This window comes from Canis lupus, chromosome 4 (genome assembly GCF_003254725.2).
Source record: "Canis lupus dingo isolate Sandy chromosome 4, ASM325472v2, whole genome shotgun sequence".
Lineage (NCBI taxonomy): Eukaryota > Metazoa > Chordata > Mammalia > Carnivora > Canidae > Canis > Canis lupus.
In genome coordinates, this window is record NC_064246.1 from 22668666 (window position 1) to 22682886 (window position 14221).

At 55.0% G+C, this 14221-nt stretch overlaps 1 protein-coding gene and 1 long non-coding RNA gene across 2 annotated transcripts in view; one reads left to right on the forward strand and one right to left on the reverse strand.

Annotated features, from left to right (window-relative positions):
• Positions 1-14221, forward strand: part of LOC125752101 (cadherin-23-like) — a 285602-nt gene that overhangs the window by 88439 nt on the left and 182942 nt on the right. The gene's annotated exons all lie outside the window — the stretch shown is intronic.
• LOC125754953 (uncharacterized) lies at positions 4961-9849 on the reverse strand. The gene is made up of 2 exons (XR_007410148.1): positions 9752-9849; positions 4961-5389 (listed from the first exon to the last, which is right to left on the reverse strand). It is a non-coding gene; the product is annotated as an uncharacterized LOC125754953 (long non-coding RNA).

Here is a 14221-nt window from a genome sequence, read left to right on the forward strand (position 1 = left end):
ACTCGCTCATTTATAGGACTGTTTGGTCTCTGTGGGCCTCCCAGGTGAGATGGTGGGCTCTGTGAGAGCAGGGGCATGTCCATCTGACCATCTACCCATCACTGGACCCTCAGGACCCAATGCCCAGGGGGTACTTAGTAAAGATTTGTTGCATGATGCCATTGATACCACTTGCCTTCGGGAACTTCTCTTCCTTCTCTCCTCTGCAGCCCATATCCTTTCAGGGAGAAATTCCACAGACCAGTCCTTGGTGTGCTCTATTCCCAGGGCCCACCTCAGAAGTGCTGGCAAGTTCCCCACCAAGGCCTTCGGTCTGTTGGAGGAAGCTGCTGAAGGGACTGGGGTATGATAGGTAGAGGAATAGCCCCAAAGAAAGGAAAGCCCCACATCCTGATCCTGGGAACCTCTGACTATTTCACATGTGGCAAAAGGGACTTATGCAGGTGTGATTAAGGACCTCTGTGAGGAGATATCCTGGTTTTTCTGCAGGCCCCATGTAATCCAACGGTCCTTATCAGAGAGAGGCGGGGGAGTCAGGAGAAGTGACAGTAGAAGCAGAGGTCAGTGGGACGCCTGGGTGGCTCAGGGGCTGAGCACCTGCCTTTGGCTCAGGTCGTGATCCCGGGGTCTTGGGATCGAGTCCTAGATCAGGCACCCTCCAAGGAGCCTGCTTCTCCCTCTACCAATGTCTCTGCCTCTCTCTCTGTGTCTCTTATGAATAAATAAATAAAATCTTTAAAAAAAAAAAAAAAAGAAAGAAGAAGCAGAGGTCAGAGAGAGGTTTGAAGGTATCATGCTACTGATCTGACCATGGAAAGAAGGGGCCACGAGCCAAGGAACAAGAGTGGCCTCTAGAAGCAGGAAAAGACACAGAAACAGATTCTCCCCTAGAGCCTCCAGAAGGAACACAAGGGGTATTAACCCCTTGATTTTGGTCCCATAAGACCCATTTCAGACCCTGGCCCCCAGAACTGTAAGATGATAAACTTGTGGTAATGTGTTAGAGCAGCCATAAGAAGCTGATTCAGAGTCCTCTGGAGGCACAGCAGTAGGAGCATGCCTTCTTCAGTGCACCCCCAGCACACCCCAAACTCTAGATCACTTGTTCCTTTGGGCCGCTTCCGGCAGGAGGACTGGTGTCCCCAGAGGTGGGCTGTCCAGATGTAGGTGTGAGGCTGGTGGTCGTTGGGGATGATCCATGAGGGCCAGGAGCTGGGGAGGGGCCCTGCAGAAATCAGGAGGGGTGAGTGTGGGTGAGCCCGAGAGCCCATGTGAGTGTGGAGAGGGAGAGCTTTTATTTATTTTATTTTATTTTATTTATTTATTTATTTATTTATTTATTTATTTATTTATTTATTTTTAAGATTTATTTGCTTATTTGAGAGAGAGAGAATGTATGAGCTGGGGGAGAGGCAGAGAGGAAGAGAGAGAACCTCAAGCAGACTCCCCACTGAGCACAAAGCCTGACAGTCTCATACCCTGAGATCATGACCTGAGCCAGAATCAAGAGCTAAACACTTAACTGGCTGAGCCACCCAGGTGCCCTGAGAGGGGGAGCTTTTAGATGAGTCGGAGAGATTGGTGCTGGAAGGGACTACATCCCAGAGCTGGCCACGGTGCTGCTGGGCCCCCAGGAGCCCTCCCATTACACAGAGGTGGGCTTAGTAGGCACCAGAGTGCTGGAGACCCTCTTGGAGAGCTTGGCCACTGGGTGCCAACCAGCCCAGAAACCAGAGAGAGAGAGCTGGGGAGTCCCTGCTTGGCTTGCTGCTAAAGTGTAATGAAGGCAGGAGCGTCGATTCCGCGTGCCTGACCCCACCCTCATTCATTCATTCATCAGACATTGCCGGGGTGCCTGCTGGATGCGAAGCCCATGCTGGGTGCTTGGGACACGGGAGAATGAGCCATTGGTGCCCGGCCCCCAGGAGATCCTGGCTGGGCCCTGCTCACCCACAATGGCACTCTTTAATAAAAATGGGATAAGAGGCCAGTGCTGGAGGACCTGGGCAGCCACTGCCAAAGCCTGGCTCTCTCTGGGTCGCCGAGGGGTAGAGCAGAGCCATCCACCCAGCCCAGCTCTGGCGCTGCAGCACACCTGAGTCGTGCCTCCGACCTGCCCCGTCCTGGCCCCTGAGCCCCTTGTGGCATGCGGCATACGTGTATCTTATCACGTGCGTCTCCCTACAGGCAGCAGAATTGAACAAACAAGCTCTAAGTGAGCTTGGCAAATTGATTCTCTCTGCTCCGTCCCACCCCTCCACCACCCTGCCCTGCTGCAGCCTGGGTTTTACCTGCAGGCCGCTCTCAGTATGGGCTGGGGAGGGAGGGGGCAGGGACTGGAATGGGTCTGAGGCAAGCAGAAGGACCCCCCACACACACCTGCTTCATTATATCTGAGGTGGGTAGAAACCTCACAAGATAGAACAGGCCCTCCTGGAGGGTTCACGGGCATTCCTGAGGAGGCAGCAGGGCACGGGCCTTCTAGAAGGCCTGGCCTGGGCTGGGCTAGTGACCACACCTTCTACTCCAGCCCCCGTTTATACTTGTCCAATATGTGGATCCTCCTGGTCTCAAGTTCTAGGGTTTATGATCTGATTAAAGGTAGGATATGTACCTTACAATCCCTTGAACTCATAAGCTCCAGAGGTACTGGGCATAGGGGAAGCACCAGTAACAGCCATAATGACAGTACAGGAGACTGTGCGTGCCTTCACATGTGTACCTTTTATAGCTGACCTATAGGTGCTAGGATTTTTCCCATTTTTGAGATGGAGAGCCTGGGGCTCAGTCGTACACCCCCATACGTTGTTGCCCCTCTGTTGACAGTGAGGCTAGGGGCCGAGCTGTGCAGGCATTCTCATCTAACACGTGGAACAAACGTGCCCTGGACACTCAGGGCCCCCTAGCAGGCCGCAGACCAGTGTGAGACTTCGGGGCTGTGGCTCCTCACAGTCCTCTGAGGTCTCCCCAGGACAGTGCTCAGGGCCACAGCCAGCATGGCCAGAGGGGCTGGCAGTGCCAGACACCACTCCCAGCCTAGAGAGCCAGGAGGGGCCGTGTTCCTGGAGAGACAGCCTTCTCACCCTGCACCAGTGCGCGCATGCATGCACACACCTCCAGCGTGACATCCGCCCTGCCTTCTCCTGCCCTGAGCATCTCCCTCACAGGTCAGCGCCCCAGAGTGCTAAATCATGGGCAAATCGGCCACAGCCAGTGGGAGGCCAGGAGGACACAAGGAGGGGACACTGCCATCCAAGCCATTAACATCAAGCTGGCCAGGTGAACAAGCCCTTAGAGATGTGACATGGGACGGGACACACACGTGGAACATGTGTGCTCACTGGGAATCACTGAGCGTGCAGGATTCATGGCATGGCCACTTGGTTATGCCTCCCCATGAGAACAATTTGCAAATGGCCACAGTCACCTCAGGTGTAAAGTTGAGAGAAGAGGTGAGCCAGTTTCTGCCTAGAAGCTTTGGACTAGAGCAGACCTCGTCTCCCTGCCGTCGTCCCCGGACAGCAGTGTATCTTAAGGGAACTGCACTGAGATCCTTCCGAACGTCCTTGGTCTCCCTGGGTCTCAGTTTACCCACCTCTACAGTGGGGTTCATCACCTTAGCTCTAGCGAGTTCCCCGGCTAGTCAGGGCTGTTGTAAGAACAGCTGAGCCAAGGATGGGATGGCATGTATACCATGGCGCCAGCTTGCTGGGTCACGGCCCTGCTGAATGATGCCATTGGGTCATTGCATGAAGAGGGGCTCTATGTGGCATTCCTGCCCCCAGGCAGGGAAGACAGAGCTAGTGTTGTGACACAGAGGACCATCACAGAACAGGGGCTCAGTGTTCCTTCCCCAAGGCCGAGGGCCGAGCAGGCCCAGCAGTTGATGAGCAGAGGTGGGCACACGTGTTGGAAGCCCGGGGCCAGGGACCCCAGGAGCCTTCTTTGTGCAGCTGTGCCTTGGGATGGGTCCCTTCCCAGGGTCTCACCTGGAGGGCTTGCAGGCAGGCAGGCAGGCCTGTCCCTTCTGCACGGCTGGCCTTGCAGCCGGCCCGCAGCAGACACGGCTTTTTTGTTTTTGGTTAAAAAGCCTCATTGGAGCGTTATGATATTGGAATGTGAAGGGTAATTGAGCTGAAAGCTATTCTCTTCCTGTGACCGGCACGATAGGAGTGATTGAGGCGCCCAGGCCTGCGCACCAGCCTGGGAATCCTGATGAAAGGTCTGTGCAGAGACGGGGGTGATAGATGGAGTGCAGCCAGGCCCCCCGAACCCTTCCTCCTCTCCCCAGAGGCCCAGGCCTGCCCTGCAGTGCACTCCCCTGAGACTCTGAGCTGCCAGGCCGGGCCTCCACCCACCTGGAGGAGATGGGCAAGGACTCGGGTGCTGGCAGAGGGTCTCCAGTGACAGGTCCACGAGGAGAGGGCTGGGCATCGGACTCAAACCAGCAGAACAGCCTGTTGCCCGCAGCCTCTGCTTCGCCTCTTCCCGACAGGACTCATTCCTGCCCCTACTCTACAGAGGGGCCTCTCTGTACCTTCTGCTTCTCTCTCTCCCGCCACGTTCTAGCCTACACAGTGTCTGGACAACCCCAGGGTTTTCTAAGCCGTTCTAATGCACATAGGAATCACCTCTGACGATCTGATTAAAATGCAGATCCTGATTCAGTAGGTCTGGCGTGGGGCCTGAGACTGTTTCCCCCATGCTCCCGTGTGATGCCAACATCACTGGTCCTCCCACCTCGCTTTGAGGAATAAGGTTCTAGGAAGAGGTCAGGGCATGGGTCCAGCAAGAATGCTCCAGATTCTGAGTGCAGAGCCCAGCTGTGAGGGGACACTCAAGGAGACAGTTCCTGAGTAGGGCTGCCCTCTACGGTTGTACTGGAAGAGCAAGAGCAAGGAGGGGAGGGCTGGTGAACTCCAGCCCAAGTGTTGCTCTTTTTTTTTTTTTTTTTGTAAGATCATTTGCTTATTTATTTATTTGAGAGCAAAAGGGAAGGGCAGGGAGGAGCAGAGGGAGAGGGCCCAGCTGACTCCTCTCTAAGCATGGAGCTCGACATGGAGCTCAATCCCATGACCCTAAGATCATGACCTGAGCTGAAATCAAGAGTCAAATGCGCAACCGACAGAGCCAACCAGGTGCTGCTCTTGAAGCTGGGTAGCCTGGAGCTGGGTGGCATCACCTGAAGAAAGGAGCACATTTTTCTTGGCAGAGAGGGTGGTTCACTCAACCAAGCACAGGGCAGGGTCCACTCCGAAGGGGCATGGTTTTCTCATTTTGTACAAAGGCAGCACTCAGGCCTTGCCCTCCGACTGAAAGCTGGCGCCGCCTGCCTGCTTCCACACACCTGCATCTTCCTCCATCAGGCTGCGTCATCTCACAGCTTCTCCTAGCAGGATGCAAGTCCAAGGAAAAGGGAGACTGGAGTGCATTACACTCATGCTTCCAGACTCCACTTCGCCCTGCAGTCAGTCCAGCCCCTTGGGGCGGGGGGGGGGGTCTGGCCTTCTTGAGACACAGATCCTCTCCAGCCTCCTGCTGCCTCCTTGCCCAGAGAACTCAGCTGGAGGGGTCAGGCTAGGACAGGCCTTTCTGTCCCAGCCTGGGGTGGGGATCAAGTCTGCTGTAGGGAGGGGGTGTCCTTGAGGAAGGATACTCTGGCTCACCCAAAGCCAGCCTATGCCCTCCCCCAGCATGTACACACACACACACACACACATGCATACCATGCTCAGTCTCTCCGCGTGGCCCATTATTAATTGCCACGCAGGCTGAGCTGAATGGGCCCCATCAATATGTGTTCGAGCAGCTTCAAGGAGCTGGGGCCTTTGGTGGGACGCCACAGCTTATCTCTCCCAGCCAGGCTTTCCCCGCACAGGACTCCACTGGCATATAACAAGCCCTCCTTGGGGGCTTCTGGGCCCGAATGCCAGGCCCAGCAAAGGGAGAGAAGCCCACCCCTTCCTGGCTCTGCCCTGCGGGCTCCCCGCTGAGCACAGGCCTGCTTCTTACCCTGTTGGTGCCTGCAGACCAGGGCGGGGGGCCTCTCTGTGGCAGCAGAGCCACAGTCACGGGCAGGCTTCTGCAGATGCCATGCCCATTTCCCACCACTTCCAACCTGGCCCGAAGGGCCCCCTTTCCCCCTTAGACTTGACTTCCTTCAGCCTGCTATGCCAAAGGTTGCAATGGTGGTGTCATTCTTCTTGCCTGGTGGCATGTCATTGGTGGGCAGATGTGTGAGGCTGGGTCTCTGGTGGTCTTGCAGGTGGGCAGCAGAGCCTCATCGTTCCCAAGCACCTACCTTCCCTGACAGCCTCTCCTCTCACATCCAGTTGACTTGGGTTGACATTCACAGCCCCTCTGACCATCAGAAGAGGGAGGAGTCCAAATGCTTATTTTTTTCACCTCTCTGTCCCACTAGTGAATAATGTGCACAGAGCATGCTTACCAGACAGTTAGGGCTTATCAAACACATCTCATGTGCCAGGGACTATGCTCAGTACTTTTTAGGCATCATTTCATTCTCAGACCACCTTGGAGAAAGGTGCGTTCAATCTTCTCATTATGCAAATGAGGAAGCAGAGGCCCAGAGATGTTAAGTGACTGCCCAGAGTCACAGAGCTGGCTAGCAGACCCCACAGAATGCATGACAAATACAGTGCCTCTGTGCAGACACTCTCCTGTGACGTGGAACTCTCAGCTTTCTGGGGTCATGCAGAACAAATTCAGGCATCTCAGAATTGTAAGAAAATTCTTCCTATGTTGGGCTGGAATGTGCTTACCTGCCATTTGCACCCCATTGACCCAGGTTTGATGGCTGGGATTAGGGTTCTTGTGTGACAGTGCCACCATGGGAGGCTGCCATGGATTGAACCCACCTCCTCGGTCCATTAGCACCCACATGTGAGCCTCTGGCCTGCTTGTGATGTGCTTGACAGGAACCAGGGGGCCTCAGAGTAATCTCTTCTTCTCCAGAACCCCCCTACTTGTAAACCCCTGTGCCTCATCGCCTCTAGCTTTTTGACAGGGGAAATAGTACCCCTGTCCCCTGGAGGTCATAGCCTAGTGTCCCCTGTTCAGAATTTTAAGCCCCCTTTGTTGGAGGTCCCCAGACACCATGGGTACTAACCCTCCCCCCGAAAATACTGTAGTTTCTTAGGTTCTAAGATACCCATTTGCCCGTCCTTCCAAAATATGTGAGTTGGGATTCATCTGAATTAGGCACCTACTACAGCCTTTGTCTGCACCAACAATGACCACAGTCACCTCACCAGAGTGTGACGGCTCTGTTGCTCCTTCACGCTCTCCTCCCCAGGAAATGGCCCAAGGCCCCGGCCCTTAGAAACATGGGCATGGCTCACCCCTCCTAACCCCAGCCAAACCAGGCTGAGTGGAGGTGGACACTGAGGCAGGAGTTGAGGACAGGGAGCCTCCAAAGGCCATCACTGCCCTGATCCTCTCAGCCATAGATGACACCCTGTGCAGGCAGGAAGTGCCGAGATTTTAGATTCCTAATCGTGGCCTGCTTCAGCGATAGTGTGATATCCCAGCCCCAGTCCCTTTGGACCAAGATTTTCCTCATCCCCTGACCTCTGAGTGTGCAAGTCAGAGCCAAAGAGGGGAGCAGCAGTGGTTAAGTTTTGCATTCTGCTCACAAGTTCGGTTTCTAAGGAGTTGAAGGGTTTGAGACTGAACTGAGTGTCTCTCAGTCTTGTTCAGAAGACCCTTAGTCCTCAGGGAAACTGCTAGCTAGGCAGCCCCTCCCAGAAAGAGGCTGACCCCTGCTGTCCACAGCCAAAGGCAGAAGGAGCTGCTTGGGAGCCAGGGCGGAGACCCCTCCAGGGTCCTGAGACTTGGGGAGCTGAGTAGCTTGAGACATCAGGACCTTTTGGAGGGAAGCCAGTCAGCCCCCTCCGTTCCCCACTCCAGCCCTTCCCAGAAGTCCTCAGGCAAGAAGGCTCTAATTGATGAACTTGTTCCTCTGTAGCTGTCACCCGTCTTCCGTTCATTACAGCCCCATCTGCCTCTCACTAAGGCTGCTCTCCTGCCAGCCTCCCGGCTGGTCTGAGGGAGCCAGCACATGCGACAAGAGCAGCTGGGATCTGAGGCCCCGTGATTATCTTGGAGAGTCCAATCAGGGTAATGGCAGGTCCTCCTTTAAGGGAACTGAGTGTCAGGATGGGGGGGCGGGGGGTGGGGGGAGACTTGAGGTGGTTAACCCTTAGCCATCCAAAGCTGGAGGCTGGGGCCACAGCCAGGCACACCCCAGTAGCGCAGCCCTGCCAGTGGGCCCTCCCTGAGGTTACTTGGAGCGCCAAGGGGCTGGCCTGAGACTCCCATAGCCTGGCCTTTTGAATCTGTAACCCTGAGCTTAAAGTCCACAAGGCACCAGAGCTTTCAGATTAGGAGCATTACATTTGATTGCTGGCAAGTATTTTTAAGTGTCTGCATGTGCCCAGACCACGGGGCATGACGCCCCATGATGTTCTGCATTTCCTGGGAAGGGGGGGGGCTCCAACTCTTGGTAGAATGTGGATCCCTGGTACTGCTCGAGTCCTAGATGACACCCTGTGAGTGTGTGATTGAGCAAATCCGTGCTCTGGAATCCTAAGTCCCCTCTGATTCTAGTCCCGCCTTTGCCACCAGCCAGGTGGCTTCGAGGGTCACTTACTACTGGACTTTGCACAGTGAGGATATTATCACCTCTTTGCCCACCTCACAGGGCTAGGCCCTGCCATGCTGTATTTGGCCTTGGATTTTATGGGTAGTAATTTCAACAAAGACTGGCTCCTGGGATATGAAAGACGCATACAACGCAGCCTTGGTGTCCAGGAGCCTCTAGTGTCATGAGGGAGACCCACAGAAACCCACACAATTGTGAACCCAGGCCAGCTGCACAGGACACATGCAAACACCCACTGGGGGCTGCAGAGGCTGAAAGGCACTTAGTGGAGGGGAGGGGCGGGTAGCCTTTGCTGAGCTGGAGGGGAAAGGGAGCCCAGGCAGGGGGGCAGCACAAGGAGAGCCCTGGAGGTTGGAAGGACCAGCTCTGCTTGGGGAACAGTAAGGAGAAGGTTCTGGAACAGGCCCAGTGGACATAGTAAAAAACAGATTGACTAGAGCCACAATATCAAGGACCCCAAATATCCCAGTCAGTTGTTTGGACTTTCTCCTCTGAGGCAGTGGAGAGGGGTGGAGGGCTTTCGTGCCAGGGAAGGATGCAGGCAGGGCTGAGCTTTGGGGCAGGGTCTCTGGTGGCTGCAGCATGGCTGGATGGGGTGGCTGAGCTAGGTGTGCAAAGAGTCTCAGCTCTCAGCCACCCTCGTTACAAACTGTCTAAATCTATAACTCCCTGTTTTAGAAAAGGCACTGTCCCACTTCCCGTGTCCCTGCATTATTTTTTCCTGAGGTTTCAGAAAACATCTCCTTTGAGGCTCCCACTCTTCCCTCCTCATTCCTGGCCAGGCTCTGAATTTTAACCATTCTATTTTCTTTACCGATTTTATGATAAACAGCCAATGTTTTCCGACGCCTTTCCTAAGTGTGTCAGGCTGTCCCTCAAGGCACTGATGCGTCCCTTCGCTCCGAGATGCCCAATCTCTTCCCCACCCGGATACGTGATTGTCCCCAGATCCCGCTGGTTCCTTCCGAGTGGCCGGCAAGGCTCCAGCCCACCCCAGATCCATAAAATTTGGGGGCGAGTGTCCATCATCTCAGGCTGAATCTGGGTCACTCTGGCTCATAAACTCACCCGTGGAACAGGCCCCCTCAACTCTGCCAAGGGACATCTGTCCTGATTTTCACGTTTTTCCTGCCACCTCCACATCTGGAAGGGCTGGCTGCCCCTGGCAACCCCTGAAGCACCACCATTCCGCCGAGCAGAACATGGCATCGCTGTGGAATCCTCCCCGCTCCCCCCCCCGCACCACCCCGGCTTGGCGGCCACCCTACCCCAACTCAGTCTTTTGTTGTTGACAGAGAAATGAAATAAGTTTATTTAAACCTCCCTGAGCTGGGTACATCTTGAATGCCTTTAATATCTACCGTTCAGAAGAGTCTTGCCAGCTTGAGAAGCACACCCATGTCCATCCCCCTCAAAAGGCTGCTGCCGCCCCCAGCCACATGAGAACTCATAGGACAGTCATCCCAGGTCCCCTGAAATGTTAGACCCCAGGGACATTTTCAGGGTCTTTCCCTTGCCCTGACTTCCATTCCTATCGGCTCTGTTCTGTGGATGGTAATCAGCACCTTGGCTGGATGCCGAAGGTAGGGCAGGTATAGACACTGCCACAGGCTACTTCGCTTGGGGATCTGAACTCTGAGGTCTCGGAGCATCCCCTCCCCCAGCGCAGACAGGCAGAGGGAAAAGGTCCTTTCCGACAAGAGAGCCAGTAGTGCCTGGCCTGATGCCCGAGGAGCCCCCGTCTTCCCCTCCCCGCATGGGTGGCCAGGAGAGGGTCCCTGGGGACCGGGTTCACTCTGCTGCCGGCCTCTGTCCTCTGAGGCTCTTCAGGGAAGCATGGCTGACTGCGTGCTCCATGCCCAATCTCTTCCATCCAGACTGCTCATTGCACTTTTTATGGCTTGGAGCTGGTGGTTTATGGAGCAGGAGAAAGACAGCAGTAGAACTGAAGGAAGGGCAGACTGGTTGGGGGCGGGGTGGATGGTGCTTATAACCTCTGGTTAAGCCCAAAGACATTGTCTAAATTATGGCCCGTGTCTTCCTTCATCCCCATTTTGCATTCCTGATCAGATCATCATTTTCTGCTGGGAGGGGGTGAGCTCTCCTCCCCTCACACAAGGCCCAGGACCCACCTGCCCTCTTGGGTCTTGTTCTAGGTGGCAAGGGGCTTTCAAAGCCACAGGCATCAAGAGTCTGCTCATTGCTCAAGTTGACCCTGACTCACAAATATATTGGGGTTCATGGCATCACAGAAGGCTTTGTTCCACATCCTGGGAGCCCAAGAAAACTGCTTCATGTTGAGACCATTCAATGGGTTGCAAGAGACAGGAAGAAAGCTCGGTTGGTGGACAGACACCCATCATAACCGGCTTTTACTGTATGGAGTTTCATGGGGTGGGATTTGCCTGTGTTCTCCCCGTAGAAGGGTGTGAGTGTTCTCCATGCCCAGGGGCATTTGCCCTGGAGCTGGCCAGCTGGAGGCGACTGACCCCTGATGTCGCCTCCTCCAGGGCAGGTTAACCAGGCTTGGTTAATAGGGCCAGGGCATAGCTGGGGCCCATCCTCACCCATGTGCCCTGGGACATGGTGATTCATGACAGGCAAGGGGCATCACATCTCCACTTCGTCACCCAGAAGTGCTGACCATGCAGCTCTCTGCATGTGGCATTGAGTTTGGACACTGAGGAAAGTGCCCCCTAAACTGAAACAGACACCATCAGCCCCAAACAGTCTGAGAAATCACTGAGGAAAAGCACACTGTCTCGGCCGAAGTCCTTCATCTGCGTGGCTGCCTGGGCTCCACCCTGGCTGGGTATCAGAGGGCAAGCAGAAGGGCAGGTCCCCTGAGCCTCGGCATGGCCCCTGGCCTCAGGTCACCTGTGTTCCCATCACAGGAAAGAGAATCTAAAATAGAAGGACTGCATGGGGACAGGGAGATAGAGGGGAAGGGTCACTCTGCGAGGTGGGTGCAGGCTGTGGGAGCTGCTGGGGAGACCTTTGAGGGCCTGTGGGTGCAGAAGGGCCCCCGTGGAAGGACTGGAGGCTCCCTTGAGCTTGAGGTAGGGTCTGGACAGAGTCTGAGGCGAGGAGAGGGCATGCTGTGGGAGGTAGGCAGAGGCACAGGGGTGGGGAGCGCGTGGTGTGGTTGGGGCTAGTGAGGGGGTGCTGGCGTGACCAGACGGGGAAGGCACTCAGGGAAGGGGGTTGCTGGATCCAATGGGAGGTACAGGCTGTGGAGGGCTTTGAAAGGCATGCAGACCATTTGCTTTCTGTGCAGTGGAAATAGTGAGCCTCTAAAGGCTTTAGGGTGGTGGCATGCCACCCAGGAGTGGATCGGGAGGAGGACTGGCATGAAACAAGGCGAGTGGCCATGTCCGCAGGGTGTGGACTGCAGCTTCCACCTGGAGTGAGGCGGGGGGCCCACTCCAGGGCGAGGCAGATTTGAGGACAGTGGGTCATGGAAATCCACCACTGATCATCCCTCCACAGTCCTCTTCCATCCAAACCCAGAAAGGGGATCAGTGGGGCCTGTGATGTGACAGGGGAAAGGTCTTCATGAGCCAGTGTCACAACAAGGCAAGGAGGCCGGGAGCCCGTGTGTCTGAGGTGGTGAAAGGACTCATCAGAGCACATCAGTCACTGAAGGTGAGCATCCCAGCGGTGCTCCTCATGCCATAGGAGGCTTCATTGCCCTGGAAGGTGGGTAGTCAGGCCTATAAAACTGGGACAAGAATTCAGGCTGTTTGCATATTTGTTTGCAAGACTGTTCTCGAAGGTTCCATCTTCCTTTGACACCGTACATTTGACAGGCCCGCGGCAGGAGCCAGTGTTGTCCACTCAACTGGTCCCCACCTTCTACCTCATGGGGCCCAGAGCTGAGGGCCAAGAGGTAGGAGCAAGAGACAAGTGGTCGCCCCTCGGAGCCTCAGCCCCGACTCCCCCAGCAGAAGGGCAGCTCGGCTCTCTAATTGAATAGTGTGTGTGGAAGTAATGGGATTTCTCCAGAACCATCGGTTATGTTTCAGAGCCAAATCATAACGAGAAAGTCATTAGTAGTAATAAACACAGCAGAGAGGATCCGTCAGGGGCCTGACGGAGGACACAGTGGGGAGGGGGAGTCATTCCATTTGCATTTTCTTTGGCAGCCAGAATGTCACCAACACCCTCCCCACCCCACCCCCAGAAGTCAAGATTCACAAAAGCACATTAATCTGAAGGATTTTTTTTTCTGGTGTCGTGATGCCAAGGACAATGCAGCCAGTGATAGCTTCGCCTCTTTCAAGTGGCTCTTTATTTCCTTAAAAACAGTGTTATCAAGGCAATTTCCACATCCCCTCCCTCCCCACTTTGCATGCCCCAGAGGAGCCCAGTAATGAATGAACTCTGTGTGTGCCTCTCCCGATCTGTCTGGCTCTCGCCTCCCCAACGCCCCCCCCCCCCCTTCATCCAGCTGCCAGCCCATCTTAGTCACTGGTGCTGTATCTTCCTGGGGCCCCGAACTGGCCGCGTCAGCAACCCTAGAAGGAGCCCGTGGCGTGGGCCAAACAGCCGCTCATTTCCTGCTCCGGACTCTTTGGAGAGGACGGTGTTGTGATCTTATCTCGCAAATGAGACCAAGACCCAGGAAAATTTCAAAATCCACGACTGGAACTCACTTGGCTGGTGTCGAGCAGAGCTGGGATGGAAGCCCATAGTCTCCCCACCTCCTTCCCTACATAGTAGGTGCTCAGTAAACGTGCGGGTTATTTCCTCCCACAGCCCTCTGAGTACGATCCTGCAGCCAGCACTGTCCTCTGTGCAGACAGGAGTAACGGAGGCCCGGAGTCGGGGCCAACGTTATTCTACAGCAGGCAGGGGAAAAGATGAACAAGGCTGTGTTCCTGCTGCCGGCACCCACCCCCGGGAGTCTCCTTTGGTCATGTTGCTCAGGGAGGAGCAGCTGGGAACGTGATAAGTGAGCTAATTTTCAAATACACTAAGGGTTACCCCCCCCCAAACCTTGAGCTTCTCACACCCTCCACCATGTGCTAATAATTTGCCACCAGGTCCCCGAGGAGCCAAGACAAGGAGGGAATATGTTGGTCCAGTGCTTTGCCCTTTGCCTGGTTTATGGTATGACCGCCACCAACGTCCCAGAGTTCCAGGGCCTTGACTGGCCTGTCTGGCCCACTCCTCACTTGACATTTGGGGAAACCGAGGCCTGGAAAACTGAAGTGACAGGTTCTTGGGCACATGATTGGCAGAGCTGTTGGTACCCACCCCCCAAACCATTTCTCTTCCTGCTCCCCGTCATGGCCAACGTATTTTATTTTTCTGTTCTTCAGATTCATCTGATTTTAGCAAAAACAGAATAGAAAGCAAGCGCATCAAAACTCTCTGATGCTGAGACAAGTATATGCTCCAAGGGCCATCATGTCGGTGGGTCCGGCATCTGATAAACTCCCAGCAGTTCGCTATCATGACTCTTTATATTTTCTTTTCTTTAAATGAGCACATCTGGGTTCTGTAAGTGTAGCAGGTGATTTGGGGCGCCCTATT